Source organism: Rhynchophorus ferrugineus, unplaced genomic scaffold (assembly GCF_030347505.1).
Source record: "Rhynchophorus ferrugineus isolate W39M unplaced genomic scaffold, kcgeb_rfMv2 rfM3, whole genome shotgun sequence".
Taxonomy (NCBI): domain Eukaryota; kingdom Metazoa; phylum Arthropoda; class Insecta; order Coleoptera; family Curculionidae; genus Rhynchophorus; species Rhynchophorus ferrugineus.
This window is the reverse complement of record NW_027472582.1, coordinates 21635671-21661078: the sequence shown is the minus strand read 5'-3', so window position 1 is coordinate 21661078 and position 25408 is coordinate 21635671. Positions and strand designations below refer to the sequence as shown.

Sequence of the window (25408 nt, the reverse complement as noted above, 5' to 3'; positions counted from 1 at the left end):
TGTCTGTTTAGTCTGATTTACATCATCTATCTGATTATTACTATGGAGCCTCTTTCTGTGTTACGAGACAGTATTGGATATAATTATTTTAAAATATTCTAATTACTTTTTTGGGAATTAGCAGATATTTTGAATAATACATTACTATTTCTAAGATATCCTCAGATAAGTATGATTTTAATTAATCTTGATTATAGACAGTCTTAAGGGTTTATCCAGTATATTTTCGTAATTTGTATGGATCATATAGTTTCAGCATATTTTTAATATTATAATATAGTTTATGTATTGGGCATGGTATTTATTTTTAAGTTTTGGCTTAATAGTCCTTAGTTTAATATGAAAATGGTTGTTTATAACGATCGTTATGGTTTTCGTATATACATACCTAAAATATACCCTTGTTGTACTACTTACCACATACTGTCTGTCTTTTTTAGTAGTTTATTTTAATACCTATCGTATTACTTATATATATATATATATATATATATATATATATATATATATATATATATATATATATATATATATATATATATATATATATATATGCTTTATTCTCTAATTAAACATTAACTTATATAATGTCTACTCGTATATTATTAAGTACCACACCTTATAAAAATATTTTCCAAAAAATGTTTTGTCTTCTAAAGTGTCGAATACGTATAATCAATAATTTCTTGGACGAGGGTACAATGGACGGACCATTTGTTGAACCCTTTCCATTACTAAATCGAAAACGATATATTCTTTCATACATAATTTTTACGCTTAATATATTCCATGAATAATTTTATTTGTGATTCGATCTGTTTTTAAGCGGTCTTGTGTAGGTTTTGTGATGCATTTGATTACGGACAATTATATGGTATTCATAAGCATATATCATACAGAAAGGAATTCCATAGAATAACAAACGATCCTTGATTTATTTATATAGAAAAATGTTGAAAATATAATAAGTTATTCTAAAAGACGGCAAGTTTATTTAATTATTTTTTTATTGATGTTATTTAATGAAACATTGTATATTTCATTGAACTGTTGTTAGTTTATTATTGGTAATTAATTATTGCGATGTTATACAGTTGAGTCCTATTAAAAAAAACACAGATGATGGCAATCAATGCAGTGACAAGAAATAAAGTATTCCCTCCAAAAGATTAGTCAATTTTCATTCAATAAATTAATTAGCAGCTATTAATTATAATATTAGTTTTATTATGATAACTTTTACGGATTTTAAATGAAGCTTCAACTCCGTGTAATACCATTGACTGTAAATATATGCAAAATAAAAAGAACTATACAAATTCTATAACGAATAAACTTATTTTTTAAAAACGCAAAGATTTATTATTGTGATCAAAAATACTAACAGTTTTGAGAAAAACGCAAAATCATTTATTTTTCCAAGCTTATTTTAAACGATTCAAAGTAATCATCTTGCACTATTTTTCGAAACAGCTGTTTAATTCGATTTCTGGAATAATTTTCTGAAATCATTTTCTTTGAATAAAAGGGAGAAGGTTTTTGACTTTAGGGAATAGTTAAAAATCTACGGAAACTAAGTCAGGTCAATAGAGTGCTTAAGAAATGATATCAGTTAATTTTTTTTTATAAAAATGTTTATGGAGAATCAATGCTATATGATAAGGCGCATTTTATTAGTGGTGGTGATTAAAAGAATAAAAGTCATCGACCCATAATTCCGGCTTTTTCAATAACTTCACGCAAGAGACCCCAGTTTGGCCCAGCGAAAGGAATTCACCGTGAACACAATAAAGTGACAATTTTTATTATCATTATTTTTTTTATCACAGTAGTGGCATTGTATTATTTATTTATTTGAATAACGAAAAGAAATAAGAAATGACTCTGATAATGAAAATTCCAGAAAACGCATTTCTGATAAAGAAAAAAAAAATAATTTCGTGAAATACTAATTTCCCGAAACTATTGTACAGTTATAAGGAACACGTAGATAATTAAAAGCGTGCTGAAGGCAATAAAAAGGTGAAATAATAATAAACAATACAAGCGTAAGCCGATTAAACAGATTACATTATATCAGAGAACCACCACTTGGATTGTTTTCATTTTGCTTTCCAAGTTTTTTTAGTATCAAATTAAGAAATCTTGATTATAAATAAAATTTCTTAAATAGAACCTAGTAAAGATTTTTATTTATCATCACTTGCAGTAAACATTGAATATTTTGTACACCTACCAATTTTAGTCCAAATGCATTGTTTTTTTGGAAGAACACCTTCAATGTTTGGAGCTATTTATGTATAAATTTAGACATTCCTATTTTAATTTCTTTAGAACTTCCATAGATTCGAACATTTTCAAATTCGAAAAAATAAGCAGACCATCTGGCTGAAGATCAAATTATATTTCAATAAGAAAACTATATTTCAAAATTATATTTCAAAAAATCATTACGAATTCACAGTATACTGTAACTCTGATATGCAAACCCAGCGTGTAGCACTACATTTTGGTGTTGTAAACTTACAGATGTTAGTACTAGTGTAAACTTGCAGTACTTAGACATTTCGATGCAACAATGCTGATATGTTTTTAACACAAATTTCCTCGAGAAAGATCGTTCTTAATACATAATTGGAGTAATGTTTCTTCTTAAATTTTATTTTTCACGGAACATCCCCTTAGCTTGATTCCGTAAGAAGTCCATATCAGTTTTAGAACGTCCTTGTAGAACTGTAACTTATTATATATGAATAATAGACATTTTCTTCCAATTTACTAATATATTTTCTTATATTTCAATTCCTCTTTTGTTTCTGTTGAAATTTGATCCATTTGAGTATAACAATAATATGTTTAGTACTTTTTAGTATTTCCAATTAGAATTTCTATCGTTAATACATTCACATAATCAAAGACCATATGTCTGATGATGCGTTGTTTTGAATAGGTAAATAAAAAAGGTAATAGAAAAATAATGAATCATTAGAAGTTTAAAATGAACTATTATTAATGAACTATAAATTAAATTTTATTTGGGCTTTATTATATAGTTATTTTTGTATTAATCATTTATAATAATGGGAAAAGAACACACTAGATTAAATGAAACTCCGCTAATGCTAATTTACGTTTAATTGAATATTTTACGGTGTTTTTTTTTAAATCCACTTAAACAGTAGCTGTTTGTCTTCTGTGTTCTCCCTGTATATTCCCGATATGCGAGTCTAAAAGCAGCCACTTTACGGTTTAATGAGCATCGCGTAAAAGGAGAATTACGTGAATAAATCATACACATGAACAAAGTCAAAACATTTCTTTGTTTTATTATGGTTCTTCGTGATTACTTAAGACCGACGAGGAGTTAATGGTTGAGCGTTAGTTTCGAACCAGTTTGAGTTCGTACGCATTGTCAGAGTCGTAGTCGTTTTCTTTGTGGTTTTTTTGAATGGAAGATTAAGAACGTTTTCTTTGTTGCTATAGATATTTATTTTTTATGCAGCCAGGTTTACGAATCATAAATATAAACCACTTTATGATCAATGATACGTAAGATGTTTGTATATTCTTATATTTTCTCTCGTACTTTAAGGCAAACATATAAACACAAACATAAAGACGTCATTATGAATGAATTCAGGGTGAATGTTCCATGCTACGATCTTTATACGCATGTCAAGGGCAAGGAATCTTGTCCTAATTAGTAACAATACTATTCATAAGTGATAAGCAAAAGTGGTGTTAATTTTCACATCCTATTTTATTAATTTTAGGTTTTTTTAAATTATAATTAATGAACTGTTGATTAAAATCAATTCTCAGAAAAAAAAAGAAAGAAACTTAAATCGACATTATTATTTCGCATATTAGCACAGACATATTGGATGTTTATTACATTATTTGTTGACGAATATTGCGTAAAAGTTTTTATCAAATTATCTCTAAAGCTTCCTCCAAATATTTTGTATATAAAGCACTTTATAAACATTGATAGCTCATATGGTTTACTTGTAAACAGTAGTACAATTAGTGATTCATTCATTGATGTTTTTTATCCATTGTTATCTTCTATTCTGTATTTAGGCAACTAAACCGTTCCAATTAAATTTACCTGTTTTTGTTTTTTACATTTGTTATCTCGTATATTTTAAGGATACTAAAATATAACGACAAGAATTGTGCAAACTACTTTTCTTTTTGTATATGATATATTGCTGGAAAATGTTACATGTTATTTAATCACTTTATAAACTATATAGCTGCTTATAATTGTACTTTATATTATTGTGTTGAGTCAATTATACATAAGCTTTTTATTCTTTCACTTATTTTTTTATTAGATCTCGATATGTTATCTATATATATATAATATGATATTTGATATATTATCTCGTATCCTGTTTTCAATATTCAATGCAATATATTTTAACAATATTCAATGCAATATATTTTAACTGAAAACAGAATAAGTTACAATTTTAAAAGTTTGAAAGCTTTTGTTATAATTAACCACATATTAATCATAACAACGATGTCTAAAATATTATCTTTATATATGATTAAACTTTGTTGGTTTGTAATATATGAAACAAGAAAATCTTTGTTTATTGATTATGAACCAACAGACACATTCCAGATAAACCATTTGTTAAATATTCTGGTTATGTAGTCACTATATTTTCTTGATATCAAATTTTATGTCATATTGATAGTAATTTTTTTTAATTAAAAAAATAAATAGCATGTTAAAGCTACTTCAAGGGTTAAGTTTACTGATCACTGAGCGGTACAACATCTTCGCTATTATCGTTTGCGATGCTATTTTCTCTCGTTCTTCAGTATTTCTGCGAACTTGTTCCTTAGTTATATTGTTCAAAAGCCATAGGATGTTCTGCAACGAAGTGCCACATAATTGGTAGTTTTTTCTGGTGTTATTATCCGTTTGTTAAGTATTGGTGCAAATTGCAGTATTGGTATTAGCATATGCGTTATTGTTTACTCTAGTATATGACAAAATTATATATAGCTTTATATTCTGTTTATTTTCATATCTCGTTTTTTTAATTTGTGATGTGTATTTAATTATTTTTGAATAATATCAACTTACATATAGAAATGCTAAATAAAATTATAAAACCTAGAATATGTTCATTTATATTGGAAGTTTTTTTTTGTAACATTTTTATTAGATACGCTTAGTACAATCTTAATTTACAATTAATTTATTACTAGTTTTCCTATGTACTTGGATTAATTAACAAGCAAGACGAGTGCGAGAAAATATATCAGTATGTAGTCCTCAATTATAAAATTATAATTATTTATTAATTATTAACTTATAACTATAGTTTACACTAAATGTATACACTTTATATAAGTTCGTATGGTTTTGTTCGTATCAATCTCCTGACATCCTGCGCGCTGTCCAGCAGTTGTATTGCTTCCACGGTAGTATCATTTAGTAATCTTATTTCGTGTTTCAAGGCGAAATCTTGGATAACTTCGCAAATCCATTTGATTTCCAGGTCATCGTGCAGTTCTTCATTAATTACATAGCAATAGGCATTGCTAATCAATCGAAGAACCTTGTTTTGACAGCGTTGTATGACTAGTTGATTTGAATTTTTAGTGCAACCCCATATTTGCACCCCATAGACCCAAATTGACTTTATAATTGTATTATAGATACCTCTTTGATTTTAGATCAAGTTGAGGGTATCTTCCGACTAACCAGAATAGTTGTTTTATTTTGGTTCTAATGTGTTTTGCCTTTTGTCTAACGTGATGCATATATTGGAAGTGACATTATTTCACATCATCAGTTCATTTATTTCTCGCATGAAAAGCATTTACATATTTCCTTTCTTCCTTTAAGTGCTAAAATAATCAATTAAAATAATAATAAGAGACCCCATGTTAAATTATATCATTTTAAAAGTACTTTTCATCATAATGAACTCATCTCGTCGTCTAAAAATCCAAAAAAGTATATTGTTTTCAGACGTTTAAAGGGCATATAATAGCCATATTACTGGCAAGGGAGGATTTACTGAAATAAATCATACAATTTTAAATATTCTACGGTGTTATTATATACGCTTCGTGCGTGTTATTCAAGACCCGGGAGAATAAACCAACCGTAGTTAGACCCTTCGAAGCAGCTCGTTGCTTTTTAAAATTACAAAGAGGGTCGTAAGTATGTCATAATCTTTATATATATATATATATATATATAGTATATAATGCTATATATATTTCAGAAAGGGCATTGAGGCTGGATTAAATCTATATTTTTCTTTTTATTTCGGCTTATTATCGACGTTTCAACTCATTGGGATATTTGAATACCACATTTTTGATTGCATATTCAACCATAGATTACTTCATATCGAAATAAATGAAATAAAAGATAAAATAAAAGATATAAAAAAAAGAAAAAAAAAAGATAAATATAATAAATAAAAAAATAATAAAAGATAAATATAATAAATAAAATAAAAGAACTACCACGAAAAGCAATCATCATGTTGTCATATACATTTGGCCTGTCTAAGGCTGAAGTACATCTCAAAATATTTCAAGGTGGCACAAACATCACATCTTTTTTGAAATCACCACTCAACGACCAACCATTTGCGTAGAGTCGCAGCGGTTATTAAAAAACGCGTTTGAAGAAAAATAATACTGCCCTTTAATATTCCTGGACATCTCCCAAGCTTTTGACCGGGTATGATATTTGGAACTGATCCATAACTAACTATTGTCACGTGCTGGAATCATATACTTTCGAAGGTTCGAATTTCACAGTGTAGTTTCTCGGAGTCATTACCTCTATCCGCTCTACAATGTTTCTATCCCAATAATAAAATAAATGGCCCTTGGAACATTTGGCGACGACATTACAGTCATTACAGCTAATATCTCATCCCAGGGCGATAGAAAAATTGACAGTCAACAAGATCCAGATATGGACTAGATACTTTAATAGTACAGCTTAATAGCTCTAAATATGTCCATGTCAATTTTGCATCATCATGAAGCAAGAAGAAGCAGAGCAGGTCAAACTCAAAATCAAAGAACTGTGCTGGTTAATCGAAAGGTACTCCCAACTTGACCTTTAAATTGAACTTATGGGGTTAAAATATAGAGTTGCATTAAAACATCAAACCAGCTAGAGAAAAAACAATGCCAAAATAAATTTCTTCGATTAATTATTATTGTTTACTATACGATGATCTCGAAGTTTAATGGATATACGAAGTTATCCGAGATTTGTCCTTTGTAATTGTAATGACATATTAATATGCTTTAACAGGTATTAGAAAGCAAAGAGAATCAAGATAACGATATTACAGAGTCTTTTTTGTATGCATCAAACCTTCTTTGAAATATTCGAGTTACTATTCGAGGGAATAATATCCTCTTCAAACTACAAACCATAATAGTAAAGTTGATATATAGCATTGTCGAGACGAGATGAATAATTTACTCATATAAAAATCATCAATCAATAATTTCAAGCAAGAAATTGAAAAATTTTAGTTATTTTGAAATGGCATATTCACTTTCTACATTCTCAGCAACTAAATAATTAAAATTTTAGTATTCTTACATTCTTAATATTTGAATATTTTTAAACAAAACCAACCTAAAGATGTTTGTTTACTTGGGTTGTATTACTTTTTTGATTTATTGTTAAGTAGAAATGATATGGATTATTTCATTATTCTTAACGATAAATTGTTTAGCGCCAAACACAGCATTTCTGTCGATTTGTGTTTTAACTCGCTATTCGCGAAGTTGGAAAATTCATTTTGAGCTTATGGTTCAATTGCTTTGGAACACGTCCAACTAAGTAATGGATTATTAAATTAAATTTTGGGGGACCAAATATTGATGGATCGATTTCCATCGATTTCGATGACGCAAACAATTTATACTTTACAATTTAGATATTTATGTTTTTTCTGCTTTAAACCAGTGTATATATCCAGTCAAAGTACTTTAGCGGGTTTTATCTGCTTAAAATCCTTTAACATACTTTAATGGAAATAGAGAATAACAATAACTACAGTCTATGCAAAACAGCAGTGAACTCACGTCATCTGAATTGATGACGTCAAAACGTGGCAATGTTGCCGCATCAACTTTTAGTTCCTTTTGGTTATGACGTATAACAAAATTCTAATCTTAAAAAAATAATTAAACTGTGAAATAAAAAAATATATTATTAAATTAAAAACTACTGTTATAAAATATAATTTATTTTAACATTACAGTTCATCTAATATATCAGGTCAGTTGAAAAGTCCCCGGGCTACCATAATAAAACATTTTTTTTGGCAAAATTATTTTTTTTATTCAGCATAATTCCCTTCAAGGGTGATACACTGATTATAGCGACCCTCCAACTTTTCGATACCATTTTTGTAATACGATTTGTCTTTTACTTCAAAATAGGCCTCAGTTTCGGTGATCACCTCTTCATTCGACGAACATTTCTTCCCAGCGAGCATTCTTTTGAGATTTGAGAACAGGAAATAGTCGCTGGGGGCCAGATTTAAAGAATACGGTGTTTTGCCATCGTTTTCACTGATTTGTGACACATTTTCACTGACTTGTCTTGGTGAAGCAGCACTTTCTTTTTCTTCAAATGCGGCCGTTTTTCGTCGATTTCGTCGTTCAAACGGTCCATTAACGCTATGTAATAGTCGCTGTTGATGGTCCTTCTTTTTTCAAGGTAGTCAATGAAAATTTTTCCATGCACATTCCAAAGTACAAACGCCATAACCTTGCCAGCCGACTGTTACGTTTTCCCACGCTTTGAAGCGGGTTCATCGTGTGCAGTCCACTCGGATGACTGTCGATTAGACTTCGGAGTGAAACGATGGAGCCATGTTTAATTCATTGTCACATATCGACGCAAAAATTCAGGTTTATTATACTTGATCATCTTCAAATACTGCTCCAAATCATCAACTCGTCGTTGTTTTTAGTCAAAAGTGAGCTCGCACTTTACACAGAGATTTCTCATACCCAAATATTCGTGAATGATATGATGTACACGTTCAGTTCATATCTTTAGAGGTCTGCTATTTAATTCAATTTCAATTTACGGTCATCAAAAGTCATTTTCTGGATTTTTCACGACGTCTAAACTTACCTATCTTTGCTTTTAGTGCCTGTTATTTTATCAACAAGCGAAATTCCTTTTTATCCATTTTTTCCGAAAAGCTTACTAACCATTCCTGTTTCCAGCATAAAGAACAATATATCTGCAATAAACTTTAAAAAAATGTTATGGCTAACAAAACCTGATCAATTTTTATTCCAACGTTTACCCTTTTCCATCAACTTTTGTTTTCTTAACACTATTTTTATTATCATCTTACCTTGAGTGACCATTGGGTATATTGGCCTTCTTCTGAAATGTTTATGTCTCATCTAAATACACATATTAATATAATAAGTCTTTCTTAATCTTATTATATGCTTTTAAAAATTGTATTCTTTTAAAAGCAATGTCTAGAAATTCCATTTGACTTCTTCGTAGATTATCTTTACACCATTTAAATCCTATATTACCTAACAGTCTATTAAAGGATGCTCTATATCCCTCAATGAGCTGCATATCTCTAAGTTAAGTTTTTGTAACTTAAAAAGGAGAATTTATGTATTTTGTGGTTTATAACCTGTTGTTATTATAACCGGACGACTTTGACAGGCTGATTCGGTTCAAACTTGTCAGACAGTATTCTGTCACTTTTTAAATAGAATAAAATGAGAAGGGAAATATTGTCCGACTCTGAAACGAATTTACAATTTGCGACAGGCATATATTGATGACGTGAGTTCACTGCTGTTTTAAATAGATTATATCTCTAATTATATATATTATTTCATTATTTATTAGATTATGATGACCCTGTTTTATTCAATAATTCAACAAGTTTTTCTGTTAGTTTAGACAAGGATTATATGATAAGCATCTGATTTTAGTTAAAAGAGGCACTTAGCCGAATGGTTCGTATACTGTTTCCACGATTACATCGATCCTTACTTATATGTGTTTTGGTATTGTATTCGTATAACTTTATCGTAAATATTGAGTTAAACTATATCGTCTATAAATAATCGAATAAATAAATAGATACTTCAATTATTCAAAATAAGTATTCCCTTCTTAATTATCTTATAGTTGAACCAATTATTTTTCGATGAAGTGAGATTTGCTCAATTTCTCCTTAGAAAGACTTAAGCCTGAAGTCTAGCCCTGAAGCCCCAAATTATATAGATCTACGCTAGAAATATATAATTGACTTCTGGCGGTGTCTATTGAAACTGATAAATATTTTCCGAAAAGCCTTTTTATATGGAAGTAAGTTTTTAAATTGAATGAATGTGAATTTAGTTTTAAAATAATTTATGGTGGGCATAACAGTTTTAGAGAGGTTTATTTTAACTCCATCATTTAAATGGCCACCATTTACAAACTAAGCCGCTCGACAACTTAACAATTTGGCACTAATGTTTAGAAATATTGAATTTTCGAAAAAATATCACGATAAATAATTGCAATATTATGTTCGACCTAAATTAAAGGTAGATATACTCTTGAATTTAAGGTGTTATTATTTAATTAAGTATCATTAATGGGGTAATCATAGCTATGTATAAATTATAACTTGACATATTAATAATAATGACTAATTATTGAAAAATTAGAATAAGGTTTTTTTTAATTTATTTTGTCAGCGTTTCATATAAACCAATTAATAATAACAATAATTTCTTCGAGATATATATTTCAATAAAATGGAAATGTCGATATGATACTCCCGTTGGTAATTTCAAGAAATGTTTTAAAACTTTTGCTACCTGGAATAACAAAATGGTACATGCCTGGAATTGTAAGTGAAAATGTTTCACGATTTTTCCAATAAAGTTAAAACGTATATTTTATTGTTTGTTCATTGGAAAGCACATTCCGTAATATTGAATGAAATAGTGTTCTTAAAAGTTAAAAAGAAAGTTTTTTAGAATAAAAATGTAATAATATTAAATTACTTCATTTAAACTGAATGATTTTTTTATTATAAGGGATGTCTTTTATATTTCGGGACCGTGTTACAATTTGCATTTTTCATGTTTTATACTTTGTTATATATATTAAGAAAGTTTTGCAAGTATTACAAAGGATAAACTGTATGTGTAAGAAGTATATTAAAATATTTAAAATAAATACTAAATACTTATATTTAAAGCATAAAATAAAAATGATGAATACTGAAATGATCAGATATCAGTTATTGTTACTTATAATCTAATTTTTGCATAAATTAAAGAGCACTTTTGCCTCTATTGAAACTTAAGTAGCTATACGAAGCGGCGAGGCAATCTTTGCGCTGACAGCAACTAAGATAATTACGTTAGGACTGTTCTCTCTCTGACACTGGCAGCGCGAAGCTAAATTGAATAGGATATTTCAAAGGAAGTGCATTTTAGTCCGTAAAGGTCTTTGCGGAAAGCCCGTCAGTTTAGTTTTCACCGAATTCTTCCTAACGTGTCATAATTAATTACTATTATATATCTTGATATGCTGAAGTAGGATTCGCTATTAATTATATTATAATAGGCGAAATCATTATTTTCTTGTCTCCTGTTAATTTCATTTTGTACTTGTTAAATTTCACGCTTTATTACACTTTAAAATTTAAAAATAAGATGTGTTGATTTTTGCTTTCTTATTATAACGATAAACAAAGACCCTAACAAAGTTTATTTTAATTCTTTGGTAGACTCTGGGTTGCCAACTTGAACTTGGAGATAAGTCCAGACTACGAACTAGCCGGATGTTTTTGTTGGTTCTTTGGTTGAAGCCCGCGAATTTCTGTAACACCAAAAACTCTGTAGCAACATATAGCACAAAAGCACTGGACTTTTTACGTATCAGTAGATTATTAGCCAACCCTATATATCTGTTTCATAATAAAAATGACGTTGAATCATAGTTGAGTCAAATAATGAGGCATTATGTTACTCAACTTGTGATATGAATATGTATTAATGCTTACTAATTGATCTTTCGGACGAAGTCATTTAATTTTGCTCCCAAATCCATTTATTGAAATTATATAAAAAAAAATTGTCTGTAGCTCTTAATATATAACTTTTTTTTGTTATATTTCACAGTCTTTATATCAACTATCTGGGCTGGATCTACTTATTAAAATGGAATCCGAACCACGCTACTCGGCATTAAGCCAGCTACTGGCGAAAGACCAACTTGAAGATCATCCCAAAAGAGATCCGGTCTTACCCAGCCTGGTTACTAGCGCGACTGAGATTATTTTCTTTGTCGTATTTACGACACTCTATACACTCTTGCTAATAAATAATCATAAACATATATATCCAATTGTTTTCTTGTGAGTTTCTAAATATTATTATTTTGTTTATAAAATTACAATGCAAATTATGGGGAATTGAATATGAATGAATCATGAATTATTAGTAGAAGCGATTTATGAATCTATATTATTATTCGACCTTTCTACCTTTCTGAAATAAATAAGAAAATTGTGACAAAATCTAATTTTGTGCAGTCCACAAATCTGTGCCAACAAACCAGAAATATGTGTGTTAGTATTCTTGACGCCTTCCTACAATTTAACAAGCTAACGAATTAAAATACGAGACCAACAGGCAAAGACACTAACTTAACTAGACGCTGACTAACACGCACGGATACTTTCTATGAGTCAACTTTAAAATACATATTCTAAAAATACATTACATTTCTATGAATACCATCGAGATTTCTTTTCGGTCTAGTTTAACTAGTAGTTAGTTTTTTATAGGCTTGTGATTTAGTTGCTTATTTCTATGTGTCGAGACACATTCCGGTGGTGGAAGGATTATGCTGTTGGAAACGCTTTTAAATTTATTATCTTGGCCTATAAACGGCTCAAAAATTATATATTTTACAATTTAGTCAGGTGATTAATTGTTTGTGGAGTGTTCCGTGTTGAGTTTTGGTAATACTAACTGTTGACAGACGTCATTTAACTTTTCCAATAAAAAATTTGGCGTTTTAGCTATTCTCTCGCCGACGAAAATTGTAAATGTTATCCAAAAGCAAGAATATCAAACAATATAACAAAAGGCATTGAGATTGAGGCAACATTTGGCAAATGCCACAAATTTTTGTTGAATTATCCGAAATTTTAAATAATATGAAGACATTTGCATTTAAGAAATCAAGCAACTTATGTTGATTCTTATTTTAAAGGTTAAACAAGTCTATTATCTAAGTATCTAAGCGTGTAAGTCTAGGTGATCATACTGAATACAGTTCAAGCATTTAAAGCGAAAATATCGCGTCTTTCATATCAAAAATAACACTTACTGAACCTAGGAGAGTGTATTATAATACTAATCATTTTTAGAATTCTGTACATGATCATTATTGTTTATGAATTTTTTTGTTCAACTCCTTCATATTATTCATATTGCAGTTTCAGATGTTTTGACGTAAGTGTGTTAAAGCTCATGGAATATTATACTGAATAAGATTCTAAAATGTTTGCAAATAAAATATCGTTTTTTATCTAGAAAGTTTAAAATTTAAAATTGTATTATGATAATAATAGTTCTTAAATTTTTTAAAATGATCTTCATATGAAAATTTCACCGAGCACACTTATTAATAATTAATATAATATTGCTTTTTCAAAAGAAATAATGGTTTTACCAGCATCCTTTGAGCCAATCTTATTACTCTTTGGACATTAAAACTTACTTTTGGAACAATAATTATCTAGATCGCTAGTAATATTATTACAGTTCTGACACCGATCAGAGTTTCATTGGCCATATCAAATCAATAACAATATAGAGACTAAACATTTTTAGGTGTTTATTCAATAAATGGTTTTTATTCATTCATAATTTCGTTAGACTAAAACCATATAAATTCATAATTAGATCCAACCTGGACGTACTTTATTCAACTCTTATATATATATATATATATATATATATATATATATATATATATATATATATATATATATATATATATATATAGCTTGTTAGTTGTAACTTTAGATATTAATTTTCGCTACAACTAGTTAGGAGTTATTATTTTGTTCCGTTTGAACCTGAACCCAAACCCGTCTGAACTTTTAACGATGGAATGATGAAGAGAGTCTAAATTAAAGGGCACCATTCAGACACACAGTAGACTTGATTAATATGTTTAATTTTGGATACATTTCGCTGCTATAGCAATCTAATTAATAAATCTAATAAAGAATTAACTTTTTAGTAACTTTTTATATTTTGAGATTGTGATAAATAGTACTGACAACTGAAGTGTTTTTAATTTTTGAATCTTTTTATTTACCATAACTTCAATAAAGTAAGTAATCACAAAGAAATCGCAGAAGTCTTGGAGGTATTAGATTTTATCATTTTAACTTACCAGTGATTAACTCTTGATACCAGTACTTTGATCAAGTTCACCATAAACAAGTTGAATTATCATTAAGCATCATTTTTTATCAATAAATCCACCAACTTCAATCTTAGCCATATTTAGTTTAAAGATGCAATTCCTGAAACCGCTCGAAATCGATTAAAATTGATTGTATGTATTCATAAACTAGGGATGTCGGAAGCGGAGAAAGAAATATTGATATATCGACAAACAAAAAATTCACTTAATGATCGATAGAAAGAAATCCCATAACAAAAGTTCTATACTCTTCTTTGAAGCGTAGGTTTTTACTATGGATATTTTACTTTACAACTAAAAGTTCGATATTCTCATCTTTTAATATCGACATATCCGGCAAAAAAATATCGGCGATTTTTATTATTTTTTAGACGAAAAAGATTGATCATTATTCTCACAACAATTGTTTTCTCACAAGTCAAGATACTGACCTGAGTTGATTGTTCGTAACTTTGATTTATGACTTGCAATGGTTTCTTGAGTTTTCAGTGAATATTTTGGAGATACTTCGCAGTAGTTGCTAGTTAATTGAAATACTGGGGGCAATATAATAATCTTCATAAAATGTTGTTAAAAAACTATAATATTAAATACTGGTTTTTAGTATTTAACTAATTATAAATCATCGAGAAAAAATCGACAACTATTATATGATGAAGAGGTAACACTATAATATTTCATAAGTTTTTGATAACCTTAATAAATATCTTATAACATTTTTAACGTAAACGTAAATAATAATTAAAACATGTTGTGAGTTTCTCATTAGACACTACGTTTTTATGAATTTAATCTTTTATTATTTCCGTATTTTCCTGGTGATTTCATACGTAGGATATTAGTCCGATTATCAGTTCTCATAACTATTATGTGACTAACTACGAAAACATGATTATATCCAAGAAAATTTTACAATATAAGGAAGCCAACAATTTTGTTGAGATGCTATTCACATAAAATATGTATGTATCAATACTTATAATGTTCTTGTGACTAATGTTAAATATTTAATTCCTTTCATTTATTTATGAAACTGTACGTGACAAATGCGTATGTATGCATAAAAATTAAGATATTTATAAATATAAACACACTGGCACTTATTATCAAATCATCAAAAAACATTCAGAATGATGACTAAATATATCATGTATAAATGGGGAATGTATAAACTATATCAATAACATGGTCTGTGAACAATAAAAGATATATTCTGAATGATCTCATAGTTGACATATGTAGATGATAAGAATTAAATCGTTTCAACAGCTGAGTTTCATTGTTTGCCAGTCAAAAAAGAAAACTTTTCTCTGACGTATTATGACTGGTGATGAAAAATGACTTACTACGATAATTGCAAGCACAAAGAATCATGAGTTAACTAATACAGGAGAGTCATTCACATTAACTCCAAAGCTGAATATTCATTGCTGTAAATTTTTGCTGTGCATATGTTGCAGTTGTCTGTCAGCGTCAATTGAACGAATTTACGCCAGCTTTTCCAAACCCAGCATACCCACCAGATATAGCGCCTTCAGATTATCACCTATTCAAGTTGTTGCAGCATGTTTTAGCTGACACACGGCTTTTTTCATACTTTGAACACGGGTTCGCCCTGTTGGCAGAATTGGGAAAAGTTGTAATATGGTGGAGATATTTTGATCAATATATAATGACCAACTTTTATCAATAAATGCTTTTTAAAGTACAAAAAAAATGATCATTATACATGCGAGAACCTAATAGATAGATTACATAATTTAGATTGAGAAATGCAAATGATTTCCTAACGTTCTTATGTTGCAACATTACTGTTTTATTTCCTTCATTCCTGTCATTCTTCTTCAGCTGTATTTCAATGAACGCTTTCATCTTGCTTTGAATAGTGAGTTACACTTTCTTCGAAGATGAGAAAAAATTATTATTTAAAAATTTCCGAAAATTCTTTAAAATTATTGCACACCGTTGCGCTTGTTTTCTGTTTTCTTTCGAATGTAAAGAAAAAGACTAAGAATTTTTGTATAATCAGCACTGTCTTCTGTAAGCACGCGATTTTCTTCCGTTAACTTACTGTTATTTTGTACTTGTATGTTCTCAGTCATTTGTGTCAATTTCTTTTGAATTGTTGCAACTTGTTCTTTTAACAAGCTAATTTCTTCATTCTGATTCCAGGTTTGAGCATTAAGTGAGTTCAACTGTCTCAAAACCTTCTTGTGATCACTAAGCTTAGTATCATTTGGATGTTCTTCAGTAACTTGTTTATCCCCTCTCTGTTTGAAATTTCTGCTAATCTAGACTTGTTAAACAAACAGAACAAACTCTACCAGTTTGCTCTCTGTCTCCATATTGTACGTTGTTTTCTGATAAATATATTTTCTGTCTGCTTTAGTCATTAAATCACGATTTCTTTCTTATAGTGGAGCTAGTTTAAATAGGAGTTTTTCCGCGCGAAATCTCAACGTCGTCATACCCTTGCCTAGATGCTTTATTACTGTCAAAAACGTTTAGAGTGTCCAACTTTTGCAATACCTCAGCATGTTTTGCAGCTGATACCGCCAAAACCGTTTTCTGTCTATCAACTTCCATAGGAGTTTTAGTTTCTTCTAATTGTTGTATATCTCTTTCTTGACTCAACTGTTCAAGTCAGTTAACTTCATCTTCTGTAAAGATCTTTTGACGAATATCTCAGTTGACGCAACGCTACTATTAAAAGCATCTGTTGAAGCCTGCGCTTACAATATATTTAGTTGCGCATTGTACTGTAAGTTCTTGAATTTGATCCATTAAAAAGCTATTCTGCTAGTCCATATTCTTAAAGCGTTTTTTCAATTTCGCTCGTTCTTTACTTAGCATACGTTGTTGTTCTTGAAATTGTTTGGTGTTGAACAAAGTTTTCTTCATCACCTTTTTGGATTCTTTGGAAGTTTTATCAAGTTATGCCTTTAATTCAGTCAGCAAATCCTTTGAATTGAGAGTATTTTAGTGATCTAATTACATTTAAAGCATTTTCTAATTGCTCCATTGTTGTATGCAAATCCATATTACGAAAATTCCACTTTTCTTGCAACTATTGAGATATAGTTTTAATATTCCCATTAGCCACATGCTTTTTATTCGCTTGTATTAACAATTCACCTTAAACTTCAGTATATTTTTATTGAAATTCATTTAGTGGCTTGTTTAAAGTTGGTTTTGTGAGTCAATCTTCGTTGTTAAATGTTCTCTATTTTATCCACTATATATATATATATATATATATCAATTTCCGCTTGGATGTTTGTTACATTTTGGTTTTTATACGTTAATTTGTTAATTTTGAACGAAAGAGAAAGAGTGAGGAGAAAAATATAATGAGGCAATTGTTTCATACACCATTTCTTTGTAAATAAGAGATGTTCTTTAAAGTCAAAATTAAATGAAAGGGTTGTCCGCCATATTGTTTATGACTTTTAATATCAAACACAATATATGAGTGTTTCACTTTATTATACATTTCTTTAATGTAACTTCAATTCACGTGGAATAAATTCGTTTAACAGTTCCATGATTACATCTACCTCACTTTCTCTATATGATTTCCTTATCTCTCTAAGTCTTTCTAACAATATTTTATTTAAATTTGGGTAGCGATAAAACTAAATAAATTGTGAGAATCAGTAATGACACACACATTCTACAAAATTGTTTTATATATTAAAATAATGCTTTCAGATATTAAATAATCAGTCTTTAGGTTGTCGTGGTAAAAATGTTAAAGCCTCACAAAATCTGAAACTATGAAAAAATACTGCCGGAACAACCTTTATTCCATTACGTCCAACACCATAAATACAAAGCGAATAATTCCGTCCGTCTCCACAGTGAAAACGGAACCACTATGAAAACTCTCGCTGAAAACAAGGGTCGAAGCCGTTCGGTTGAGGCTGGCGGATTCGCCGGCTCCCGCCTAATGAAAATCCGCCGTCGGAAAACAGGTTTTCGATCTTGAGCCGTTCCGCCATCTTCGTTCGTTCCTTTTCGTTTTTGTTTCCTTAGCGTCCGGATCACGCTCGTGCTCGCGCTGCAAAGAAGTGGAAACGTTCTCTGTTTCAAGCACGCTCGTTTTATCTGTTGATTTGGAGGAAGCGAAAAAAGCGTACGTACCGTAACATCAGATTGGGATAAAAAAATCTTGGTTTGCGTCGAGAAATATAGATTTGTTTTGGCTACGGGTGATATACGAGGAAATTAAATTAACTATTTATAGGCCTCTTAAGGAAAGCTAGTCTTGAGGTACAACACAAAAGAATATTTCAGTTATATTGATCCAAACTTCCCATTAATGTGATTTCCATTGAGCATTTTTCGACCAACGCATAGTTGTCGGTATTGATCAGCATTAACTGTTTCTCCAGATTTTAACAGTTCATAATATGCGATACCAACCTGGTCCGTCTGGTCGGCATGACAGGTAGGTGACTTGCAATCGATAGACTGGCTTAGTCATGCGATAACCATAATGTTTTCCCTTGGGATCTTCGAAATAAATCAACCTTTTACTATCCCTTACTATTCTATGCAGTAATGACGTTCACTCAAGCAGCGTTTCACTCCTTGAATTGTGAATCACATTTAAATTTCCCGTCAATTATTTTTGAATTTGTTTTGAGTCTCCATACAATCACCCATCCTAACTCATAAGTTGTCATCCTCATTTTCAAACGCCTTTGGCTTACTAGAACGTTCTTTGACTTGAAGATTGAAGTCATCATATATGAACTGTGAAAAACACGTTTCACATGTTCTTATAGTTGAAGCTAGTTCACGTAAGTCTATACCAACAAACCATGATTTTCAGCGACTTTTTTCTTTTGATGAAACAAGAAAAGTAATGTGTGCCACAAATGCATTTACTCAGGCACAAAACTCAACATTTTCACAAAATTATAAATCTATAACGCTGTAATTTTTGATGAAACAAAACTTGTGCAGTTTTGATATTAATATCAGTAGAATAAAAGGGCATATGTATCAAGTCACATATATGCATGGTGAAATTTGTTATAAAAATCGGAAATTAATTAACGAAATCGCTGATATATGGTCGTGTTATTAACAAATATTAATAAAACCTACATAGATAATATGGTTTGAATAGGATACGTATTAATACCATTAAGTACTAATGTATTCAATAAATTCGTGAAAATGTTTGGATAGTGTAGTGAAAAACGAATATAGAGCTGCAAAAAACAAACCTGCATACTGAAAAAACTGGAACAGCTGCAAATTATCATTCTTCGGTAGCTATTACTTCTCCGTTTGATGAAGGTTATTTTACACAATCAAAAAAAATTGAAGTGAGAGCAGAATGAGAAGAAGATGAACAAAATAATATGAATACCTGACATATACATAATATTTATTTATTAATAATTAGTAAGGTGTTATTCATAAATGGTTTGTATAGTTTCCAACGGAATATTGCCTCATTCTTGTACAAAAACCGATTCGCCAATTGCTTCAATGATATTGGAGATGGAAATCTACCTCTCACTCACTGCTCTAAAACTTCCAATAACGGTTCAATTGTATTGTTGAGGCCTGGCAATTGTGCTAACAAGGGAAGATGTTTGATGTTCTTTTTGGCTGTGTATGTGGGCGCATTATCATCTTGAAATATGGTAGTGCTTGGCAGCAATTTGTTAAGTCATCTTAAGAAGTTCATTATTGAGAATATCGAGATGTTCATTAGCAGTAATCTGTTCAGTGAAGTGAATGAGAGTATCAACTGAATATCATGTTATTGTCGCCCAAATCATAACTCAACCTCCCCCATGTTTGGCTGTAGGAAGCAGGCAGTCCGGATCGTAGAATTCTTTTTGAATTTTTCATACATAAACACAATCATTTCTAGGAAATAATGTAAACGATGATTCATCGAACTATACCGTGTTCTTCTAATCATCAAGTATTGGCTCCCATTGCGCGCAAATGCAGCCCTTCCTTCAATGTTAGTTTTGTGGAGCTTCCGCCGTACTATTTTTTTTAGAAACAGTATTACTCACGCGACTTGAGTTCTGCCGTCACTTTTGCGTGCTTAGTTTTATGTTGTCTGGTCACAATTATTTTTAATTCTTAGATTTCTGTGAGTTAACTTGCGATTTTGCCCACTAATCCTCTTCGCCGATGATGATTTACTATGTTTTATTTATGGTGTCATTGCACAGATGCTCCCATTAACCCAGCACCAACGATTTGCCCTCTTTCAAGGTCTGAGAGATCACACATTTCACCGATAGCTAATTGTTAATCCTTTATTTTTTGAATTGTTCTCTATAATATCAAATCATATTATTTTGAGGCTGATTATTCTTCAAAGGATGTACAATAATTAGCTTCTTAAAAGTCGTTATATCCATAATAAGTCAACGACTCTTTCCACTAACTACACAATCGAACTACTATAATTTGACCAAATTGTACAGTTATTTTGCACCATTTCGATAAGAATCAGTCTGTAGACCATTGTCAATTCTCCCACAGCCAACTAATGAACATATATAGTCCATCCCATTGCGAGTTTTGTTCCCACTCGCCAATTTATATAAACTCAGTGAATGTCCTCTCTTAATCTCAATTAAATCTAACTGTGGTTTGACAGACTATGGATACAGTACCGACAGACTGTTGAATTTTCTCAGAGAAGTCCATTATATACATAAAGTCTAATACTCTTAGAGATTCACTGTTGGATCAATCACTATGTGGTACTACGCTATATCAAATTCTATATTTTACATTTATATGCCAACAGAAAATGGGTATCTATATTTTATATAGCATTTATATTTATTCATATTTTTCACATTATTAACCTTTATATATTAAGCATATATTTTTAGTTATTTATATTTGTTTTTGTTTTAATATTTTAATTGACATTCTGTAATAATTTATCAGTTATGTTCATTTTATTTTGTTTACTTTTATTTATAATATCTATATGTTTAACTAAAATATGTATTAAGGAACTGTAATACTACACACTTTATTGTCAATTACTAAATAACACAATGAAGTAAAAATATCTCTGATAAAGGAGATAATTGTTAAGAATATATTGAGCCCTTGACGAAAATGGGTAAAAATATTTATTTCAGTCATCCAATACATATTTTGAAGGCAAAGGAAATCCTAATATTATTGTATATAATTGATCTTTTTACTGATTTCCTAAGATTGATTTCTTTTAAGATCAAATTGCTATAGAATAAAAAAATTGTCAATTATTAGCTCGATAATTTAAATGGCCTTGTTTTATTTGGATACGTAAAAATATTAATTTTGTCACTCACTTGTCACACTGTTTCATATACTTGAACGAATCTGACCAACAATTTGTACAGAGTTGTTGTAAAAGGCTAATAGATGAGAACTAGATTCATTAATGAAATAAAAGAATGAGTAAAATATACAATTCAGGAATGTTTTTTCAAATATTTTAGTTCTTTTTTTAGTATCTTTATTCTTTTTAAATTACCGTTGATTGAAAATGACATTACAACAATATCTGGCGTATACACGCCGTAAGAGTTAAAAAAGTTAAGTTTACAAGGCATGCCATAATTTATCCATTTTCCTTGGAGCCTCGGAGCCTGTAAATGTTTGTTGAGTTGCTTGAAAATAATGTTTTTTTTTTTCTGAAAGCGTACGAAAAGGAAAATCGACGATAAATTTGTCTCTCTTTTATTCCGGTTTGAATTTCATTTTATTGGTTTTGCTCGCGTATTTTATGGCCCCGCTGTAATATAACGATAAGGAAAAGGAGAGGGCTCGAACAGATCGGTCTTCGCGATTAAACACTAAAACACTGTCTCAGTAGATTACGTATTTATATCTGATCTATTTAACCGTTAATATGTAGCTAAATATCTGTTTTTATTAGTATAATTTTACTATTTTATTCATTTCTATTATTAATGTGTTTTTTTTTTATTTTCAGGTAATTTAGACGTTTTTTTGGCACCGACATATACACCTTTATCGTAAGTATAAGTGTTTCCTTCAGACAGTATATCTCACTTTTTTATTCTTTTCTTATTCGCTATTATTGAATTTTATGGTATGCGTCGCGATATTAACTTAAGTGTGGTAAATTATAAAGTACTATAACACCACATCATAATTTTCATTAAAACATTGTTACTGGCCATCAAAATTCGCCATTAAAATTTGTCATAATAATAATGACTTTTTTCTAATAAATACCGTCACACGACAATCTTTGTGTACGGTCTTTCCTAATAGCTTGTAACTAATTTTTTTGATTCTTCAGTGTCAGTTGTAATCCGAATATATTCGGTGTAAATAAGTGTTCCTTCAATATCTGGGTACATCCATAATAGATACTATAGGCTCGCTTCGTTTGTTACAAGGCACGCTTCGTTTGTTACAAGGCACGCTTCGATTTTTCTTCGGGCATTTGATTTTTGTGTTTGTTTACAATACTTTAGAATCTATCAATGAATTAGTCATTAGTCATACTATTTTCACATGTAGTTATATAATAAATATCTCAATTACTTAATTTTATTTAAGTACACGGGTTGCTGTTTATATTTTGGGTCTTGACAATACTAAGTGTTGTTGGTTTATATCTGACAGTTCCATCTGACATATCCAATTAGAAATTTGATTTTTATAACCATAACCTTTTGCAGAATATTATAAAATTTGAGTACAACTTGTGTTGTTTACAGTGATTTGAAAATATTTTTTCAATGAAAGAATGCAGTTAACTCGTTAACATTTTCATACATGTTGAAAAAGATTTGTTTATGTTGGATCCCGTAAAATTTCAAAAAAGCTCATAAAGATGCTGGTGTCAAGACGAAACTTGGATCAGCTATACATCGCAAGTAAAACAATAATCCGGTGTATGAGTCTTCGAAGAACCAAATCTGACAAAAGTGATTCGTGTGTTTCTCGCAGCAAATGTTCTCGTTCGAAGCAAATGATCGTCTGTTTCTTCGAAATAACAAGACATGTGGCAACTATACTGTTAAAGCAATGCAGAACGGTGAATTAGGGGTGTCAGTGTGATTTTTACAAAATACTGATATACCGGAGGAAAGAAATATCGATATTTTTTTATATATTTTAATATTTTTTAAATATTTTAAAAATTGAAGTGATATTTTATGAATGTTTAAAATTAAGTACCAAAAATCACTAAACATAAAATTTTGAATTTGAATATCCATATTTTTTCGGCATCCCTACGGTGAATTCTGAATGGTTTAACAGAAGTGCTTCGTGAAATACGAAGAAGAAACGGCTACGAAGGATCATTCTTCATCATGACAATCCAAACTGTCACATATCGCCTAAAGTAACCACCTATTTGACTGGCCAAAAGGTCGAATCGATGGGCCGTCCTCCATATAGTCCTGATTTGGTATGGTCCTGATCAAGAATAAACTGCGTGGCCAAGGTTTTTCGGCAACTGGAGGTTTGGTTCAACTGCATGCAAAATTATAAACATGGAGAATACTGTTTATTGCCTTTTCATCGTTAGCAGTGTCTTGAAGAATTTTGCAGACATTTGGCAACATGGCCCACCTCTAGTAACCCAAATCAAATTTTATAGGTTGATTCTGTTACAGATTTCGACGCGTTAGACGGTTTAAAGCGAATTTTTCATTTTTACACTGCAATGGGCACTATATTCGACGACCGATATTCATCGATACAAATAAGTTTTTTTAGTCCGACGCGAAAATATGCCAGTACTAAAGTAATGTTAAAATAATTTAATATTGTATATAAGATTAGATATGTGGCAACAACGTGAAATTTTACTCTTTTTTTTCGAGTTTTGAGTCTAATGAGTGTATTTTTTTAATTAATTACATCTTACATTAGATATGCTTAATACAAGATTAATTTACAAATTAATTTATTGCTACTGTTCTGTTGTACTACAGTATGTATTTATTTCGCAAATTAAAATAAAACTAAACTACTTAAGCTAAAGTTAAGACTACATTTATAGACTATACAAGTTCGTGTGGTTTGGTTCGTTTCAATCTTCTGATTTCCTGCGTGTTGCCCAGTAGCTGTATTGCTTTTACGTGTCTGTGATTTAGCAGACTTATTTCAAGGCCGGTAATTAATCATAGAACTTTGTTTAAGGTCCGTTGGATTACTAGTTGGTTTGATGTTTTAGTGCTACCGCATATTTGCACCCCATAGGTCCAAGTATACTTTATGATTGACTGATAAACCAATCCCTTTGATTTTAGGCCAAGTTACGATTATCTTATATACCGACCAACCAGTACAGCTGCTTGACTTTGAATCTATTCTGCTCTGCTTTATGTCTAACATGATGTTTCCAATTTTACCTACAATCGAGATATATTTCGAGGTATTTAGCTGATTCTGCTTCAGGAATCAGGCATCCGTCAAGTGATATAATTAAGATTTTCTCATTTGCTTTTTATAGCCTTAGAGGGAGATCCATATTTTGCCTTTATAAGTGTATCGTCAGCAAATGTTCCAAGTACCGTTTTTTTTTGTTGTTGGGATATCAGCAGTATAGAGCAGATATAGGAGTTGTCCCAAGACACTACCCTATGAAGCTCCAGCCGAAATAGGTTTGAGAGACTCTACATTTTCTTTCGAAAATATGTGATTCCAACAGTCGCCAATAATTCCGCGGTAGAAATTTGCTCCTTTTATGGATTAATCCCAAATGCCATACTCGGTCAAAAGATGAGTATTCCGTTGAGGATATTTATAGTTGATGGGCATCGATTGTTTGTAGACTTATATGGTAAAATTAGCTTGGTAAAGGTAAAATTTATTGTGTTGTGGTAAACAAGAAACATAATGGAATTTGAAATT

At 30.2% G+C, this 25408-nt stretch overlaps 1 protein-coding gene across 40 annotated transcripts in view; it reads left to right on the top strand.

Annotated features, from left to right (window-relative positions):
• LOC143192762 (uncharacterized) overlaps window positions 1–25408 on the top strand; it is a 175324-nt gene that overhangs the window by 86584 nt on the left and 63332 nt on the right. For 17 of the 40 annotated variants that reach the window (XM_076398357.1, XM_076398350.1, XM_076398342.1 and 14 more), the window contains one exon: window positions 22503–22545. The exons of the other annotated variants lie outside the window; for them this stretch is intronic. The gene's annotated coding sequence lies outside the window, so the exon portion shown is untranslated. The remainder of the gene's footprint in view (window positions 1–22502; window positions 22546–25408) is intronic. 40 annotated transcript variants of the gene reach the window in all.